The sequence below is a fragment of the Cricetulus griseus genome, chromosome 2, assembly GCF_003668045.3.
Source record: "Cricetulus griseus strain 17A/GY chromosome 2, alternate assembly CriGri-PICRH-1.0, whole genome shotgun sequence".
Lineage (NCBI taxonomy): Eukaryota > Metazoa > Chordata > Mammalia > Rodentia > Cricetidae > Cricetulus > Cricetulus griseus.
Genome location: NC_048595.1, coordinates 97,377,344 through 97,394,010, shown reverse-complemented (window position 1 = coordinate 97,394,010; position 16,667 = coordinate 97,377,344). Strand labels below are relative to the sequence as shown.

Here is a 16,667-nt window from a genome sequence, read left to right as displayed (position 1 = left end):
TGTCTTAGTTTGTTTTCTGTTGCTGTGATAAACACTATGACTAAAAGAAACTTAGGGAAAGAATTATTTGGCTTAAAGGTGACAGTCTGTCATCAGGGGAGGCCAAGGAACTCAAGCAGGAACTGAAGCAGAGGCCATGGAGAAATGCTGCTTCCTGGCTTGTCACCCATGGCTTGCTTAGTCTGCTTTCTTATACCTCTCAGGACCACAGACCCAGGGTTGTCCCTGCCCACAGTGGGCTGGGCTCCCCGACATCAATCATTAATCAAGACAATGTTCTATAGGCTTGTCTATAGGCCAGTCTGATGGTGACATTTTCTCAGTGGAGGCTCCTTCTTTTCAGATGACATTAGTTGACACTCTAACCTGCACAGCCCATCCTAAGGTGGAAGCATCCATTGCCACTCATGTCTGCATCGTGGTGTTGGAGTCTTCTTCAGTAAATGGGGATTGTAATGACTTGACTCTGGTGCACTCTGAGGTAGTGATGAGTCCTAAAGCATGTGGCCCCAAAGCAAAAGGTTACCCTCAGTGTCTGGTATGTCAGTGTGGATGCAGGAGCAGCCAAACAGTATACGCCTTGCCAGATCTAAAAAAAAAAAAAAAATTACATTTACATGTGTGTACACATGCACACATTTCACAGCACACATGGAATCAGAGGAAAACTTTAGGAGTGGTTCCTTATCCTTCCATCATGTTCAGGAATTGAAATCAGGTCATCAATTTGTCAGCAAGTACCTTTACCTGATTAGCCATCTTGCCAGCATGTACCCCAAATCTTGTGTAGCATCTCATTGTCTAGAGTCCATAGCAAGACTGAGGCTTTCTATAATCTCCCTCCCCCAGCCCAACCCTGTCTTCTACACCTGTGCCCAGCCACGTGGACCTTTACCTGCAGCCTGGGCCCCACTTAACCTCCATCCAAGACCACGGACATTTCAAACAAGACTTGTTTCCCTCTAAACTAGTTCCAGTTTTCTTGTCAGTGCCCTTTCTGACCTCCCAGGCTGACCATGAGACCTTCCCTGGTGCCCCTTCTATGCCACTGTACTTCGTTCTTGGTTTTTGTTTGTTGTTTGTTTTTTGTCTCAAAAAAAGCTCTTGCTATGTAGTTCAGGCTAGCTTCAAACTTGAGCTCCTCCTGTTTTCAAAGTACTGAGGTTATACCAAGACTAGTCCTCCAGTGTAGTTTGAGCATGCCTCTCCTGATACAACTGATAGCACTGCAACTGTCTCAGTCATCTCAAAGTATGAGTGTCCCTTGGACAAATCCTAGTCATCTCTTTAGCCAGTAGCACAACACGGATTGTTAAGCAACTGCTTCTCATGAACCTTGAGTTGGACTGCCTGATCATATCTGCAGTCCACACTCCCACCTTTGCTGATTGCTGGCTAACCATGTGACACGTCATTGCATGCACCATTTTAGCTTTTGTAACTGTTGTATGATCACTTCCTGTGTCACCCACATAGACAAAATGACACTATGGTCAGTTCAGCATATGCCAGATAATTGGTGGGCAGACAGATGGCCAGATGGATGGATGGTAAGCTTTAGCTGTGGGTAAGATGGGGTGGAGAAGCCCCAGATGAAGGGCAGAGCACTGGACACTCTTAATTGGAATATTAGGATAGGCAGCGTAGGTACAGTAGGCAGGGGAGCAAGCCAAGCTGAAGGATGACAGTTGCGGTTGAGCATGCTGCATTTGAGCTAGTAGACTGCCAGGAAAGTGCTCATAGGCTATTGGAAATGTTAAATGAGTGGGCTTCAGGGGGAGAAATCCAGGCTGGAGACAAACATTATTTGTTTTTATTTGAGGAAAACAATAATAGAAAAAGAAAAGACCAGGTTTTAAAAGGGTTTTCATCTTAACATGTAAAACTTATTCTAGTTTTACATGTGAAATGTATATTTAAAATTGTTATGAATACTTATGCCAATAACTAAAACAATTGATTATGAAATAAAAATTCTTCCAAAATTGCAAGATTAAAGAATACTTATGCCAATGATTAATTATTTATGATGAAATAATTTTTTCCAGGACATAAATGTTGAAATGATTAAGGCAGTGTTAATTTTTTTTTATTAGCATTAACATTCTGTTTCTGACAACAGAAAGGGCACAGATCCTTGAATTGTACGCAACCAAAGGAAGACTTTTCTATTTCATTGACTTAAGAAATGTTTCCAGTCTTAAAGAAAGCATTAATGTTGGTTGGTGTAAAGATAAAATTAATGTGATGTGAGGTAGCTTGACACATGGATGAATTTGGCCCCGGGCCTGTACTACTGAAGTCTGAAGTCAGTTCTAGGTGGGTAGAGACCTGAGTGAGGGAGGCTAGGGTAGGAAGTAACTCGGAACACCCTTCCCACGACATTCCCTGAGCAGTACACAACTGGCAGAGCACAAGGACAGCTGTCTTCAAAAGGCTGGAAGAGGGTAGAGGACAGAGTGGGAAAATACACACTTGAATATCATATATGGGGTATATGTAACCCTGTGGTGTTGATGTATGTTGATGCATTGATTATGTTCAGTAAAAGTGGGCAAGCATTTTGAACAAACATTTCATTAAAAGAAAATCTAGCTGGCTTATAAACGAAAAACTGTCCACACGTGGACATGGGGCAATGCAGATCAGAATCTCAGTGGATGCTGTTGCTCTCTATCAGAGTGGCTACAACCAACGTAGCAGTTCTTATTAAGCCTGCAAACAGCATTGAGCCCAGTGCTTATCTCTCCCAGAGCTGAGCCTGGGCATTTCCCACAGCCATGTGTGCACCTGTACAGGACACTGAAAATGATCTCAGCTACACTGTAATATCCCGAATTCCCTCCCACTAATAGTAGACTTTTAAAATAGGACATAGTCATGTGGGAATGTCACATTTGTCGTCTTCATATGGTAAATTAACTCAGTATGAAACCTATACATTGAACAGTGAGAAAGAACAATGCATCACAAATTAACCTCAGCCTTGAGCAAGAGTCACTAACCTGGCAGTAAGGACATGATTCCTGGGAGGATCCAGAAAGCAAACATCTTAGGAGGGACGTTGGGAAGGTGGGGAGCACAGGCTGGTGGTTGGCTGGCATAGATGTTCTTACTGTAAAAGTTCAGGAAGCTACTACACGCTATGGGAACCATGAGTCCCTTCTTTGTTTAAAAATACATGCCACTTATCCCCTGATAGGAGTATTCCTAACAGCGTGGGGGCTTTATAATACAAAATGCTTCGGGAAAATACTTTCCAGCGTTCTCTTTAAGCATCTAGAATAGAACTGGGGTTTCCCTCACCACAGACGTTGTGATAGTCCAACTGAGACGTCTCCCTGTGTCTGTTTGTATTCTTTGGTATGAGCCATTTGTTTTTTGAAACACTTAGGGGTTGGGTTTGGGTGTAAGTGGTTTGTTCTCTCTGGAGAACACATTAGCCTTTTAAGAAAGCAGAACTTTTGTTCAGGTTATTTTAAGTGGTGATTTCAGACGCTCCACTCTCCCAGCTCTGTGTTGGAGAAGGCGGTCGATTCTGTGTTGGAATTGTGCGTCCACAGATTGTTAGTAGAACCTGGGCGCATGCCAGACCTGACCGGCCTACTGAGGAGAGGGGACAGGCTGCCTCTTCAGAGGAAGCAAAGGTGTAGCTGGACCGATTTTACTGGAACATTCTAGACCAGATAGAATAAAGATCTGCCCATTTTTGTCCAGATACTTAAAACATTGCTTAAAATCTTCGCGAGACAAGTTGGGGAAATCAAGGCCAAGGCAGGGAACGACACAGTCACCCGGCTCTAGGCTCGGGGTGGCCCAGCTGGTGCCCCACGATCCTTCCAGCGAGTGTCGCTCCCCAGCCCGAGACTACTTTGCACCCCGGCGCCCCTGGTGGAGCGGGAGGGCGGGGAGGGCGGCGGGGTGGGGCGGGGCGCAGTGACAGCCGAGTAGAGCCCGCCCCCGGCTCCCACCCGCGCGGCCGCCAGGGAACTCGCCCAGCCCCGGTTCCGCTCGTTTCCACCGCCCGCGCTCGCGCCGCCTCGCATCCCGGTAAGACCCCAGCCCGCCAGCCCTAGGTCCCTCTCGGCCTCGCGGGGCTCCCTGCCGCAGCACCGGGGCGCAGCCATATCTGGGCAAAATATTCAGCTGTCGCCAGCGCCGAGAGGGGACTGAGCGTGGTTCCCTCTATAAATAGCCGCCGCCGCCTCGGGTGGCCTTCGGGGCCATGCGCATGGGGGTCCGGTTCCCCAGCCAGGCGATCGGGTCGCTGGCGTTCGAGTCCCGGCAGCCTGGCGCGCGCGGCCCTGATCAGGGTACCCGGGCTCTAGACCAGGTAGCCGAGGGACCTTGGGAGCCGCCCGGGGCGCCTCGACACGATGGGAACTGGGCACGAGCTTGCCGGGGAATCTGGAAAGGGAGGGAGTCCGCGCTCCCAGCTGAGCCCTAATCGCACCGATCTGGCTCGTGCGGGAAAAGTTTCCCAAACTGCTGGAGCTAGCGAGGTTTAAAGCACCAGCCGCACTTGTGTTGCGTTGCGCAGCCAGGTGTGACGGGAAAGAGCCTGGAGGCTGAAGGCCACTGGCTGTCGCCAACTCGGGGTGGCCTAGGCAATCCTGCTTTTTTCTCTGGACCTCGATTCTCCTATTTGTAGGGTAAAGTAAGGGTCCTTCGAGGGGATAGGGCCCGAGGCCATGAGAGCCGCCAGGCGTGCTCTGAAGCGCCCACACTCGCTGCACCTGTTATCCAATTTCGGGCTAGGGATGCTGGGGACACAGCTGCAGAAGTCAGAGACTTTGGTGACTCTTGGAACTCAGGTCCTGGCCTAGGACCCACTAGGGCCCTGGGAATAGCCTGGGAAGTGTGCCTGGGGTGTTTCGGGACATCTCTAGCCTGAATAGCTTGACAAAACAAGCGAACAATGAACTGGGCAGGCTCAGGGAATTCAGCTCCCTGACTATGTGCACATGTGATCCTGCTCTTTCCTTAGTTACTCTCTCTCAGCTGGTGTTCACCTTCCCCAGTGAGACTCCTGAAGACCACCTGGACCAATAGAGCCAGACCCTAAATCCAGCTCCCGGGTTCTTTGCGGGGGAGGGGGCACCCATAAAGCTGATCTTTCTCCCTGGGTCACCACCAGTGTTGTCCGTGAAGGGCCTCAGAGCCCCTTGCTCAAGGTCATGCATACCCGGCTGCAGTCTGCCTGGCTTACTAACCCTTCCCTTCCCTGACAGGTCTGGGGACTCCCTGAGCTACTCTTGTGATCTGTCCATGGCTGGGGCTTTCCCTGGCTGGAGTAATAGTGTGACGATTCTAGTAACAGATCTGGAAGATTCCTCAGGTTTTTTTTTTTTTCCCCTAAGGCTATCTCCATGCTTCACAGATAAAGGACTGAAACGGGGTGGGGAGGTGGGAGGGTCGGGGGTGGTGAGCCAAATAGGTTCCCTCTGACTTCAAACCTCACAACAAACAGGCAGAGTGAAGAAGGGACTCCATCACTCTGGCATCTTATCTCTAATGAGCTAGCCTCACAGTCCACGGTTCAGATAGCAATTGGCCCTTGGGTGCCTAGCATCCTAAGTGGGAAGCTAGAGTCCTCTAAAAATAGCCTCGGCCCACCTTATCAGAGGCTCGCACCTTCTCCCTCCTCTTGGGCAGGGCTCTTAGCTGCAACTAAACTGCAGAAAACAGACTAGGTGGTGTCAGCTCTAAGTAGTAAAGGGGGGGGGGTGGCCTGGAGTTCAGGCCCCTGGCTCCAGTCCCAGCTCTGTTACCCACCGAGCACGACCTTGAGAAGTGACCTGGTGGACAAGATGGTCTTTAGTGGAGCTGGAGTGCAGGGGGCTGGAGTTCTTCTACCCTCTAGCACGAGGAAAAGGAAATGCAGAGAGGAGATCTGGAGTGTCCATCCTATGATGATGGACATGGGTGTCCATCCTCATCCTATGATGAGGACCTGGGGGGGTGGCTTTTCAAGAGCTAAGTGGAGAGATGGATAATGATAGTTACTACTCAAGGTCAGAGTGCTTGAGAAGTGGGGAGGTGCCATCAGAGTTAGGAGCCAGCTTGGGGACTTAGTTGCAACTTGGAAGAGCATGTTGCAATAATAGGTTCTGCCGGTGGTGACCTGCTTGGCTTACCTCAGTTTCCCCTGTGTATTGCAGGGCTAACCATTGTAGCCACTTCATTTGGGCTGTGGAGGGGAGTGATTGTGGGCAAGCCCGGAGCTTAGAACCAGTCTGGTTCCTTGTGAAGATGTGCTTAGTGAAGCCGAGGCAGGAGCTTAAGAAGAGATGGCTCCCAACACTTTCTCAACGTTCCAATGGGAAGAGAGAGGTGGTCAGAGCTGGGGCAGAGGGGAGGCCTGTGTTTGTGAGATGGCAAGTGTGGTAAGAGGTAGAAGAGAATCCAGGGGTGACCACAGAGTGTGAGAGAATCTGAGGGGTGTGCCCATGGCAGGATTGAGGTCCTTCCTGAAGGACATGCCTCATGTCATGGAGTATGCATGTGGCTTTCAACCCTTGGGACTTTACTGAAAAAAAAAAAAAAAAGTAAAATGAAGCAGGTGCCTGTGTCCCCTATTGACTTCAGGATCTGTAAAGGAGGGTGGCAGTGAGCCCTGTAGGGTGAGCTGACCCTGCTCTGGGGGCCTCGTGACCTCGGTTTGCTTATTTCTGGGATGATGTCATCTATTGATGACTTCTGCTGAGCCCAGTCATATGGCTTCTTCCGGACTGTGTTTTGATTTTTCAGTCTTCCTAATGGACCAGCCCAGGCTGCCAACATTTCCAAAGAGGCCAGTTCATTTTCCCTTCAAGCCAGAACACCAGCCAGATCAATTATTTGGCTACTAGGAGCCATTATCAGTTTAAAGCCAGGGGCCTGCTTCTTGGGCTTAGCATGAGTTCAATCACAGAGTGCTGGGGCCATCTCCTTTGTTTTGTAAAATCCTCTGGTTTATTATGATGGCAACAGACTCCCGGTTGCTCTTAATGATAATGAAACATGAGCTCACTGGAATCAACCGAGGGCATGGTCTGGAGTCTTCTGGGCTGAGGCATTGGGTATCTTGTCTGATAGAAAAGCTAAACAAACTCAAGCATTTCTCTTGTCCATTTCCTTGTGTCATTTCAGAGTGATACGATTTGGGATAAGCTCAATATTGCAGTGTCTAAGAAGGTGGGTAGGAGGGGGAGGAGACAGGCCCCACCCTTATGTCCCTGTCATATGCCCAGGGTCCCTGGCTGCCTTTCACTCTGGGACTTTAGAGTAGTGCCACAGGGCTGTTCCTAGAGACGTCTGTAGTGGATGGTGGCAGTGGCCATTGGGCATTTCCTCCCATGCCGAGATGAGGCAAGGAAAGCAGAGGCACCTTGTGACCTCATTCCCCCTGCTTCTTGGACTCATCTTCTGCCTGACCTTTCAGTGCTGCTGCCTGTAGTGGCCTCTCATCCTGCTCCTCTCATACCTCTTTACCTATCTGACAAGTCCTTGTGTCCAGTCTGAACAACTCTCCTTAGCCACCAGGCTCCTGCACACTGGGCAAAGCCAGTAATGGGTCACCAAGATGTTTCTGCCTCAACAGACCCAGCTTTGGGCTCTCCTGTTAATCCTCTTGTGTTCTCATCTTGGTCACCAATGACACTGTCTACCTGGACACCAAGCCAGAGCCTCCCTTCCCTTTACTGTCCCCTCACAGGTCACCCAGTCGATTGTACCTTCCTTTACAGCTCCTATCCATTCTTAGGCCCACATGTACCACTACAATCAAGGACTTAGGCCTCTCCACCCCAGGCCATTGTTGGAGTCTCTTCAAAAGGGACTAGGCTGCCATTCAAAGGGATTCCCAAAACAGAGATATGTATGGTCTTTTAACACTTTTTTAGGGGGACTCCCCATTTCCAATTAAAGACCACAGATTCCTTAGCACTAAGCAGGATCTGATCCCAGGGTACTTGAAATCCCTGCCAGGCCTGCCCAGATCCTATGAACCTTCCCAATGGTCAGAAGTATGCTGACTTTTTGTGTCTCCTGCCTTTGCCTCGCCTGGGATGCTGCTCCATGTACTCAACCAAGGAACTTCAATCATCCTTTAAGGACCGGCTCCTTGGTTTCTCATCTCTGCTTCTTTTTAACTCCCAAGCACCGGCTCAGTGTGCTCAAACCGGACCCATTTACTGCCTTCTGTCTGGGCAGATAGGAAGCTACTGGAGGGCAGTCCCGGTGGCTTCTGTATGTATGTAGTATCATCCTTAGTGTCTAGATCACCGCTCAAATGCTTGCTGTGGTATAGGTTCTAGTAAATGGTGGACGGATGAATGAATGAGTGAATGACTAAGTCATCACAATGACAGGCATACAATACACATTAACTGGCATTTATATGTTTTCTCATCCATGAGCCATCGGCTCCATGGGGCCAAGAACCAGACATGCTTGGTTGCTTCCTATCAGGTCCTTAGCTCCCATCAGTCCCATCACAATGGTCAGCCAATGAGACAATCTCCCATATCATTTGAAACTCACCACAATCCTATAAAGGCAAAACTTGTTTTGTTTTATAATTAGACAGTGGACCCCAGCAGGAATTGGGGTGCATATTCCAAAATATTGAGGTGCTGTCCAGGGTTATACACTTGAGGAACAAGGGTCCCCACATTCTGTGTCAATGCCTCTCTCTTTCTACTGGACATCTCAACCATGTGGAATCTTTCTGTAAGTATGCAGATTCTAGCTGAATTTCCAGTGAGCATTTTGCTTCTAACGAGCTGGATGATGCCTGTCAAGTAATAAGCCTAATTACCACTAACAACTCTTACCATCACAATAAAGATCCCAACCTTCATCCCCTCCATACCCACACCAACTTTCTCCTGCTGGACTTTAAGACAGTGTTTCCTAAAATCTACAGGTGAATGCTTTTGCACAATGGCTCAACAGCAAGGGCTGTTTCTGGTCAGCACACTGCTTACAAGTTTGGTACCAACAAGCTTGTGGTCAGTATTGGGGTGGGAACCTGAGACAGCTTAGATGCTGAGATAACAGACACCCAGGGTTGTACAAATTAAAAAGGGATGGGGTGGGGGAGGAACATAAAAACAGTCTTCCCCGGTGCCAACTCAGGCAGATTACAGAACCTCTGAATGGCAGTGCTGTATGTGTTTGTGTGTGAGCTTTGTGCATCAAGTTCTGCTTGCTTGCGTGAAAGCATTTGAGACGGCTCAGAATAAACCTAGATGGACAAAGAAACTCACAGAGACAGGCCACTTTTTTTTTTTTTTAAGACAAGGTTTCTCTGTAGCTTTGGAGTCTGTACTGGAACTCGCTTTGTAGACCAGGCTGGCCTCCAACTCACAGAGATCTTCCTGCTCTGCTTGCTGAGTGCTGGGATTAAAGGCGTGCGCCACCATCACCCAGTAGGCAGACATCCTTAAAAGACAGAAGAAACCTGGAAGGTTACAATCATGTCATAGATCATTGCTGTAGAAAAATGAATATATCCATCCATATTGCAGCTCACATAGCATTCCAGTAGTTCAAAGACCCCCCCCCCCGAAATCCATTCAGAAGTGCTAATGCCCAACACAGAAGGAGAGAGTACTTTGCAAGGGTCCTGGCTGGACATGGCAACTATTTCTGGACATGCAGCTCCCGGTTAATGATGGTAACTGAGGAGATGAGGTCAGCTTCTTTGTGCCTGACACAAGGAAGGGCATGGGTCTTTCTTTTTTTATTATTTTTTTTATTAGTTCAAATTAGGAACAAGCTTGTCTCACATGTCGATCCCTTCTCCCTCTCCCTCCTCTCACCCCATCCCTCCTCCCCCACCCCCACCTACCCCCCACCCCATCCACTCTCTACTCCCCAGGCAGCGTAGGGCCCTCAGTGGGCATGGGTCTTTCTAGAGACAGAAAAGCTTCATGAGCCTTTAGTCTCAGCCTGTTGTCATGACAACACACCAAACTAGCTTCTTGTAAAAGCCACACATGACCAGCATCTTAAGAAGCTTAACACCCTGGCTAAGAACTTAGACTCTGGAGACCAACTCCTTGGCTTCACATCTCAAGTCTAACAAGCACAGGCTATGTAATGCAGGTAACTTTCATCCCCTCCGTGTCTTGGTTTCCTCATCCATCACGTGGGTTGTTGTTAGGATTGAATAGCTATATGTAAAATGCTAAGGACAGCACCTGGGATGTGGTCCTCCTAGGGAAGCATGAGTCCCATGCTGAAGCAAGGCAGGCAGCAGGCAGTGGGGAGCAGGGATGGTGAGCACAGCCTGATGGCTCGCTAGATCTGAGTACTGGCTCTATGGCCTTACCTAGCATACTGGGCTAGTGTACCCATGCCATCTATGCCACCTGGAACCCCGGATGGGACCTTACTTAGAAACAGGGTCTTTGCAGATACTGATAGTCAAGGTGAAGCCATACCAGATAGAGCAGTCCTATGGCCAATGGCTGGTGTCTTTATAAGGAAAGTGAATGCAAAGGGAAGAAGCCATGTGGCAAGGTAGCTGGAAATTGGGAGAAGCAGTGACAAGGCTTGACACACCAGGGATTGCCCAGTCACCAGAAGGGAAGAAGAGAGTCAGGGGCAACCTCCACCCCTGTGCCCTCCCCTGTACCCACTCCCAGATTCTCCCAGAAGGAGCTAATCTGGATAATACCTTGGTTTCAGATGTCTGCCCTTCTGAACTGTGACACCTTTGGTCATTCACTGTGGCAGTGCTTGAAAGCTGATGTACTTAGGTTACCTTATTTCTCTGTCCCTAAGTCTCTTTGCCTGTAAAATGGGGATTAAAAAAGTACCTGCCCTAGCATTAGCAAGACTGCAGGAAGCAAGCCACATAGGGAGCTTGGTATAATAGGTGCTGCTGTGCAGTGAATAAGAGTAAAACTGGTCAGGAGGGGTGGGCTGGTACAGCACTTGCCTCACATGCTCTAGGCCCTCCAGTTCCATCCCCAACCACAAAGGGAAGAAAGAAAGAAAAATAGTCTCTACTGGCACAGACTGTTATCTCTGATACTTGAGGAGGAAAATTAAAAGTTCAAGATCTTTCTGGGCTACAGCGTGAGTTCAGAGCCAGTCTGGGCAATTTAGGGAAACCCTAACCCAAAATGAAGTCAAGGGCGGCTGGAAGCTGGCTGTTTTCTCACATGACTCAGGCTTGGTTCCCAACATGGACTTTGGGCAGTTCACAACCACCTGTAACTCCAGCTCCAGTGGATCCCCAGCTCTCTCCCAGCTTCAGTGGGTACCTGCATGTGCATACACACACACACACACACACACACACACACACACACACACACACACACACACTATCACCATTATCCTTTTTGTGAGACGCTACAGTGATATGAGGCACTAATAACCTCAATGAGGTATCAACAATTTTCCACTGTGTTTCAACACAATTTATTCACCCAGAGCCCTGTTTATGAGCTCTTATAGGGTCTGTACGTTTGGGGCTGAGACAGCAAGACAGTTTGTGCATTGATCTTTGTAAAGTTCCATGAGTCCAGTGGTAGAGTTGATGCCTAGAACTGGACCTGCTGAGTCAAAGGGATTTGACGGACAGGGATTACCTGGCTTTGGAAGGCTCTGCATGTAGGCAGTTCCTGGGCCTTTAACCCTGGCACTCTACAGGTGAGCACCGATATATTCCAGTGTGGGTTTCGTCATCCACCAGATGCTGATGGACCACCTTTTTCTTTTGTCTGAACTGCCTGTTCCTTTCCTGGTACCACATGTTTTTCTGGACTGCTCTATTTTTGTTTTTGTTGCTGTAAGAACTCATCATTAAGCAACTTAGCCTTTTGTTCAAGGCACAGTGGATATATTCCTCCCAAGTTGCCTCTTGTCATTGCTCATTTGTGATAATTTTCATATTTTCAAAAAATACAAACATGCTTCTTAGAGCTCTATTTTCTGTGAACGCCCACAATGAGGCCAGGTGGGGACAGGAGGAGCCCAGGGAGATTTCCTACAAGTTCACTTTCATTCCTCTGTGACTTATCGCCATCAGATCCACAGGCTCTCATGTAGCCCAGGCTTGGCCTTGAACTTACTATGTATCTGAGCATGACCTAGAATTTCTGATCCTCTTGCCTCCAGCTCCTGAGTGCTGGGATTACAAGTCTAAGTGTGACACCACTCTGGGTTTATGAAGTACTGGGGTAAAACCCAAGGCTTTTGTTGCCAGCCTGTTGTGTGTGTGTGTGTGTGTGTATGTGTGTGTGTGTGTGTGTGTGTGTATCCATCCCGTCCCTCCCTGCCTCTCCCATGCAGGACTTAGTATAGGCTCCAGGAGGCTTGCCTTTGCCATAAACCCATGCAGTTACTCCCATGAACCCTGACAACTTTCTCTTTTTGTGTTATAAGGTTTGGAACCCTCCTGAACATGTGCACAGAGCCTGGCCAGAGCCAAGGCAGCTAGAACCAGGGAAGTTGTACAAAGACAAGGAAGGAGGCAGCCCAAGGGCTGCTTAAGGGTGGGGAGCTGGCAGCTGGAGGAGGGGGTACCTTGGAATCCCTGGAGCCCTGCTAACAAGGATTTGTGTGGTGATGCCGCTGACACTGTGATGACCCCAAGAGATGTAAAATGTGTGTGTGTGTGTGTGTGTGTGTGTGTGTGTGTGTGTGTGTAAAATGAGTGTGTGTGTGTGTGTGTGTGTGTGTGTGTGTGTGTGTGTGTGTGTGTGTTTGAATTCGTATTTGAACACTCACCTTTCTGATTTAAGCTATCCAGTAGCTTTGGCTACATGGACTTTTGAGGCCCAGTGTGCTCTGGGTTGGGATTCGCAGCAGCTACAGAAAGTGACAGGCAAACCCTGTGTTTAGTGTGGTTACTTTTTTAGAAGGTGCTTTCCCACATGACTAACAGAAGGAGCTCAGCCCAAAAACAGAAAAGCACACAAGCCAGAAGACACATTTTCTAATGATAGCTGAGCCCCCTCCTGTCGTTGTTGCAAACACATCTTTCATAACAGAACTGGATTCCAAAGGGCCTTCATAGCAGCATCAGGAACTGAGCCATCAGCTCCTTCTAGAAGGCCTCTTCTAGAGATGTCACTCTGCTCACATGCCTGTAGTGACAGGTGCTCCTAACCCCACGGATCAGCCCAATGGCTTCCTGTGCGTCATATATATTGTTGAGGTGTTCCTTGTCCTGGTCAGAATCCATGTCTCAGTGACCTCAGTAAAGCTGTGTCTTCTTCACTCTGGGGAGCCATCAGGCCACACTGTGTTCTCTTCACTATTCACTCTTCAGCATTCTCCAGTGTCTGAGGAATGGCATCCGAGGTTGTCCTGTGATCTCCATCTTCCTGGTCCATTGGCTGTTCTACACGTGACACCAGCTCACCTTCTGTGGACTCAGTCAACATGTCGGTCATCTGCATGACCAATGGACTTTTCAATAAGCATTTTAGAGAGAGAGAGAGAGAGAGAGAGAGAGAGAGAGAGAGAGAGAGTATGTGTGTGTACCACATGTGAATGGATCCCCTGGAACTGGAGTTACAGGTCACATGGGTGCTGGGACTCAAAATCAAGTTCCCTAGGATCATAGCAAGCCCTCTTTAACTGCTGAGCCATCTCTCTAGCCCCACAGTGGGCTTTTGAAGTGTGTCAGCATCATCAGCCACCAGGGAAGTGCACAGTGAGATGCTACTGCTACCTACCTGGATGACTACACAGATGAGTACTGACAATAACAAGAGTTGAGAAGGATTTGGAGCAAAGAGAAGGCTCAGGCATTTCTGGTGGGAATAAAGAACTATACGATCGCTTCAGAAAACTGCATCTGTTGCAGTTTGGTAGCATCTATTGAAACTCAATGTGTACCCATTCTGTACCCAGCCAGCCAAAAAGTAAGTGGTTCTTTCTCCCAGAAGACATATTCAGGGCACTGTTGTTAATTCCCAATTAATGGAAACAACTTAAGCGTTCCTTAAAAATAAATCAATCTATTGTGGTGTGTTTTGTGTGGTAGAACACTACACAACACTGAAAAAGAACAAACTGTTAATACAGGCAACATCACTGATGAATCCCATTGGTAGGATGTTTTGTTTGAAAGAAACCAGGTCTGGGACTGAGGAGATGGTTCAGTTGACAAAGTAGTGGCCTTGCAAACACAAAAACTGTTTGATGGCCAAAACCCCTGTAAAAAGGCCAAGTGTGGTGATACACTCTTTTAATCAGAGTTAGGAGGCTAAGGCAGTTAAATATATGCCTGAGGCTCACTGGCCAGCCAGCCGAGCTCACTTGGCAAGTTCCAGGCCAATGGGAGACTTGTCCCAAAAAACAAACAAGATTAGTCATGTTTCTAATTCAAATAAAAAAAGGAAAACAAACAAACAAAAAGCAACACAAAAAACAGTGGACAATGCCTGAGGAATGGTGCCTGATGGTTGTCCTCTGGCCCCTACACATGTGTACCATGCATACCCTCACACAACATGAACATGCACACACACACACACACACACACACACACACACACACACACACACGAAAGAGACCAAACCCAAGAACCTTTCCACTGTATGTTCCAATGTATACTATGTTCAAAATATAGTTGGTGTGTGTGTGTGTGTCTGTGTCTGTGTCTCTGTGTGTGTGAGTGTGTGATGGGGTGGAGACTTAGAGGTCAGCAGCCTTCTCACTCACACTCTGGGTTGAAAAACAAGAGCACATGTGTTGATTATGACATTACATACTAAGAAAAACTACGATGGAGCAAGAGAGAAAATGAAAGACATCATTTTATTGATACTTTTCTCCTAGCTTTAAATTTTAATTCTCTGTCTCTGTCTCCTTTGTCCCTCCCCCTTGTGTGTGTGTGTGTGTGTGTGTGTGTGTGTGTGTGTGTGTGCTCGCACACGTGTGGTGTAGAATGTGTGTGTGCACATGTGTGCAGGTGCCCACAAAGGCCAAAAGTGGACATTGGATCCCCCAGAGCTGGAGTTACAGGTAGCTGTGAGACACCCAATGACAGTCACTTGAAACAGAACTCAGGTCCTCTGCAAGAGCAGCAAGAGCTCCTAACTGCTGAGCCATCTCTCCAGCCCTCTTTCCTGCCTTTCAAAAGCCCCATGGTTTTATCTCACAATGAATCTGTTAAACTCTGTAGGCACTTGTCTTTGACACTGTTCTGTTGCTGTGAAGAGACACCATGACCATGGCAACTTTTATACAAGAAGGCATTTAATTGGGGGCTTACTTACATTTTCAGAGGATTAGTCCTTTATCATCATGGCAGGGAGCATGGTGGCAAGCATGGCACTGGGATAGTAACTGAGAGCTACACAGGGATCCACAGAAACCTCAAGGTCCACCCCTCAGTGACACACTTCCTCCAACAAAGCCACACCTTTGTTTGACACACTTCCTCCCAACAAGGCCACATCTCCTAATCCTTGCAATTCTTTCCCACAGTCCCACTCCCTGGTGACTAAGCATTCAATTATATGAGCCTGTAGAGGCCATTCGTATTCAAACCAGCACAGCTGTTGTATTAGTTACTTATCTCATTTCTGTGGCAAAATACCAGATGAAAGCAACTTAAGGAAGGAAGGGCTGTTGCAGGCTTAAGGTTTGAAGGTATGGTATGGTCCATCATAGCGGAAGGCATGACAGCAGGAGTGTGAGGCAGATATCACATTGTGTCACAGTCGGGAAGCAGGGTGAGATGAACGCTGGTGCTCAGATCACTTTCCCAACCCCCCCCTTTTTTTTTTTTACCATCCAAGACGGTAAAAATGGTGGCCAATCCAGCCTGAAAGTCCCCCACAGACATACCCAGCGGTTTCTGTAGATGATTCTAGATCCTGCCAAGGTGACAGTCATGATTAACCATCATATCCGTCCTGCCTAGGAGACTCATGCAGAATGGCAGGTGGTACTGGGCACCTTATTTGGGGGGCTCCTGGCAAGGATGAGGTGGCCAGGCATTTGGACTCTGATTGCTCTGAGAACTTCCCCTATTCCTGCTTCCTCCTTTTTTCTCCAGGGACTAGTCACTAAGTCACCCAGGGACTGGAAATTCATGCCTAAAAGCGGTTGTTGCTTAGATGCTACAGAGGTCTCTGTACAGTGGGGAAGTGGCTGTTGTCACAATCCTCCTCTCATTTTATGACCTTGAACTTGTCCCCAAACATTCATCATCTTGTTCCCCCTTCCACACCCAGCTAAGTGCTGGTTGACTTTCTTCCCCAGCTGGCGGCATCCTGAGGTGGGACTCACTTGAGCACTGTGCTTCTAGGGACCTGTGTCCCTCGCTGACAACCACCTACAGCTACTGTCTTCTTCCTCTGAGACAGGCTGGGGCTGAGCACTGAGACGAGATGTCAAATGTGACTGCTCTCCCCTCTTCTGGTAGTGAGGGGGAACAGTGACTACAGACTTACCCTCCCCAGGTTGTGTGAGGTATGGGAAGGGGGGAACCAAAGGGCCTAGAGCATGCTTAGAGGAACTGTGCACTGAGGGCTTGCTAAGACCTGGAGGGCATGATGGGAAGGGACAATCCAGGCTGCAGGAAAATGAGAACTAACCTAGGACTGAAATTCCCAGGGCAAGGTGGTCAGAACATTCAAGAGGAAGACTTGAAGTGGGATTAGAAGCTGGGAAGGTGTGGAGGACACCAGGTCTTGACAACATCAAAC

General features: G+C 48.3%; 1 long non-coding RNA gene across 1 annotated transcript; it reads right to left on the bottom strand.

Moving 5' to 3' along the window:
* Positions 1-11,402: 11,402 nt before the first annotated feature.
* Positions 11,403-15,352, bottom strand: LOC113834383. The gene is made up of 2 exons (XR_003482883.2): positions 15,231-15,352; positions 11,403-13,397 (listed from the first exon to the last, which is right to left on the bottom strand). It is a non-coding gene; the product is annotated as an uncharacterized LOC113834383 (long non-coding RNA).
* Between the last annotated feature and the right edge of the window lie 1,315 nt (positions 15,353-16,667).